The 3,836-nt window shown below is 38.2% G+C and overlaps 1 pseudogene; it reads left to right on the forward strand.

The window, feature by feature from the left end:
• Positions 1 to 2,781: 2,781 nt before the first annotated feature.
• Positions 2,782 to 3,703, forward strand: LOC104993373 (annotated as a pseudogene).
• The last annotated feature ends 133 nt before the right edge of the window (positions 3,704 to 3,836 follow it).

Consider the following 3,836-nt stretch of genomic DNA (forward strand, 5'->3'; position numbering starts at 1 on the left):
GCTAAGAGTCGGACACGACTGGGCGACTTCACTTTCACTTTTCACTTTCATGCATTGGAGGAGGAAATGGCAACCCACGCCAGTGTTCTTGCCTGGAGAATCCCAAGGACAGATGAATCTGGTGGGCTGCCATCTATGGAGTCGCACAGAGTCCGACACCACTGAAGTGACTTAGCAGCAGCAGCGGCAGTAAAATATGACATGTCATCCTTTTGAGTTTGAATGGATTGCTAATATTATGAGAAACATATGTTGAATTCATTAAGAATTTTTTTATTTTTGTAATGTTCTTATAAGTTATTATTATTTTAATGTGGATTAAATCAGTTGGAAGGGGTTCCTCTTCTTCTATTTTATGAAAATATCATTTGAAAGACTATTTCTTCCTATATACCTGTAATTTATTTATAAAGACATGAGAATATCAATTTTTCTTTGAGATTTTAAAAATATATGAAACAAACTAATTTTGTTTGTTTATATTTGAGTTGCTCACATAATCATTGACTGTAAGAAACCAGAAAATGCTCTGTTTTCATTATTTAAAGTTGCTTTGTAGTAGATGGTTGAAATATAGCCTTATCCTCTTTTGCCTTATCCTCTTTAGAGATGAGGATACATTTTATTTTCTCCTTTTGTGTTAAAGTGATAAATTACTTCCCTTATTAATAAACATCAAACATTAAACCAAATTATATTTATTCTATTTAGTCATCTAGATTTTCTGTATGCTTTTCTACATGCTTCAATTTTTAACTTTATAAATTTTTGTTATAATACTTGCCTCCATATTAATGAGCACTATTATCCTTTAACATCCTCTTCTTTTGAAGTATCCCTATTTGATTTAGATTACAAGTGTACACTGGGCTTCCTAGGTGGCTCAGATGGTAAAGAATCTATCTGCAATGCAGAAGACCTGGATTCAATCCCTGGGTGTGAAAGATCCCCTGGAGAAGGGAATGGTTATCTACTCCAGTAATCTTGCCTGGAGAATTACATGGATAGAAGAGTCTGTTTAGCTAGAGCCCATTTGATCACAAAGAGTAGGACATGACAGAGTGACTAACACTTTCACTTTTCACAAGTGTATACTAGCTAATATAATGAGATAAAAACATTTGCCCTTTGATTTTCTCTGAAAAATTAGATCTAAAATGATAATCATTATTTCTTTGGATGATTGGAAGAATACAAATGAGAAATGGGTGGTTCATTCCCTGGAAATTTCTAAATCTTTTCAACACATATCATAGTTGTAGACTGAGAAGGCAATGGCAACCCACTCTAGTACCCTTGCCTGGAAAATCCCATAGATGGAGGAGCCTGGTTGGCTGCAGTCCATGGGGTAGCTAAGAGTCGGACACGACTGAGCGACTTCCCTTTAACTTTTCAGTTTCATGCATTGGAGAAGGAAATGACAACCCACTCCAGTGTTCTGGCCTGGAGAATCCCAGGGACGGAGGAGCCTGGTGGGCTGCTGTCTATGGGGTCGAACAGAGTCGGACATACTGAAGCGACTTAGCAGCAGCAGCAGCAGCATAGTTGTAGAAAATAGATGAAACCACTGAAGAACTACAATACTTCATTTTACATAAGCTATGTGCAAACGTGCTAAGTCTCATCATTCATGTCTGACTCTTTGCAACCTTATGGACTGTAGCCTGCCAGGCTCCTCTGTCCCTGGGATTTTCCAGGCAAGACTACTGGCATGGATTGCCATGCCCTTCTCCAGAGGATCTTCCCAACCCAAGGATCAAACCCATGTCTCCTGTGTCTCCTGATTTGCAGGTGGATTCTTTACACTGAACCACCAGAGAAGTCCCTTATACAAGCTAACTTTCACTCAAATACCAGTATTTCTTGCCTGAAAGCTGTTAATGGCCTCTTGTACCCATCTGTGTAGCAGAATAATGGCACCAAAGATCTAATATATTCTGTACTCAGTTCTTCATCAGTGACTGACAGAAACTGGCATATTACTTTATCCCACTGATGAGATAGCCCTATTATCTAGTGGCTGTAAGAGTTCTCTTTGGATTCAGCTCCATTTTTCTCAAAATAAAATTTTGAAATTAGATTACTTACCAGCAAGATGACAAGACATCAGCAAGGTAGAGTGGTTGCAACCACTGACATTCTGAAGTGTGAACATTTCTAATAATTTCAGTACAGTGAATTGGTACAGGATGGAGGTAGAATGGGATAGGCTTTTAATACTCCTTTAGCATTTGAGATATTTTAGATAATGATATTTTTTAATATTCAAAAATTTATTGAAAAATGTTATGTACCAGGTACTATGCTAAGTGCTGAGGAACAACAGTGCATTTTGAGTTATTGTTTTAATATAAATGAAAATATTGTTATCGATCATTATTTTTACTAAAAGAGGGACAGTCAAGATTTTCAAGTCAGAGAAATGGAGGGTAGAAAATTAATATCTAGGAATTAGGAAAATTGATTATAAAGAAGCTGACACTGACAAATAAATACAGATCGTTGTAGCTCTTTATATCTGGGTTTTTTAAATAACAGACTAAAGACATGTTTGGATCATTTACAGAGTATTCAATGGTCAAAAACTGAGGCTGTATATGAGAAGAGTATCTTTATGATTTGTGCATTTAAACCACCTTCTATGTCAATAGAATACTTTCAAAATTACTTGGTTTTGGCCCCCATATCTGTGCCATGCCTCAAGCACCGTTGTGGGAGGTTTTTCTGCATAAGTGGAGAAGACAGTTATTGCAAATAGGAGAAGCACAACATATTTTAAGCATGTCTGAAGATGAAGAAAAAGTGAAATTATGCCTTCCTGAACCAGCTATCCAGAAATTTACTAAAATGGCAATCCCAACAGACCTGGAGATGTTACGAAAGTGCCAGATAAATATTGAGAAATATTAGAGGTGCTGAACATGGGACCAGTACATGAAGAGCATGTCAATGCAGGACGTACAGTTCAGCAACTCTGCTGCAATATTGGAGGAATGGAGACGCTTTGTTTTAAAGTCCAAAAGGGTGACCTAAGACTTCTAAAGAGAATGATAGATTCTGTTGAAAACGCGTCAGCTGCAACAGCAGGATTTTTCCAACTCCATCTAGCATCTGTTGAAGAACTTAAGAAACAATTTAATGATGAAGAAACTTTATTACAGCCTTCTTTAGATCCATGACTGACAACATTTCATACTACTGAAGATGAAGCTGATCCTCAGAGTATGACTCAGATGTATGCGTTGCCTGAAATGCCTCAAGATTAAAATACTGCAGACTCATGGGAGACCTTAGAAGCGGACTTAAATGAACTTAACCAACTGGTCCCACTGATTTCTCTCTCCTAGTGAATTTTCAGCAGGAGAAGATTGACAGCACTGAAGACCATGTCAACAGTGCTGCTGTGAATGTTGAAGAGGGAACCAAAACATGGGGGAAGGCTGAAAAATACAAGCTGGCAGCCCAACCTGTGGCAGGCGCACTCATAGGAGGAGTGGTGAAGGGTCAGATTGGCCTTCTTGATGCTTCAAAGTGTCAGAAATTGCAGCTGCACTTGGTGGTGGGGTGTTGCGCTTCACAAGTGGAAAAGTGATACAAAAAAACAAAAACAAAACAGAAAATGCTTGGGAAGCTCACTTCCAGCTGTCCAGCTCTCCCCAGCCCAACTGACAAAAAAATGCAGTTAAAAACCAAACTTTACTAATTATTGACACAAGCATGTCTATCCTAATGAGGACCTTTGCTGCTGTTGGACACTCAGTTGGCTTTCAGAATATGGTTATATCGAAACAGTGGCTACAGATACTCAAGTGGGACTGAACTGTGATAAGGGGATA

This window comes from Bison bison, unplaced genomic scaffold (assembly GCF_000754665.1).
Source record: "Bison bison bison isolate TAMUID 2011002044 unplaced genomic scaffold, Bison_UMD1.0 scf7180017864238, whole genome shotgun sequence".
Taxonomy (NCBI): Eukaryota; Metazoa; Chordata; class Mammalia; order Artiodactyla; family Bovidae; genus Bison; species Bison bison.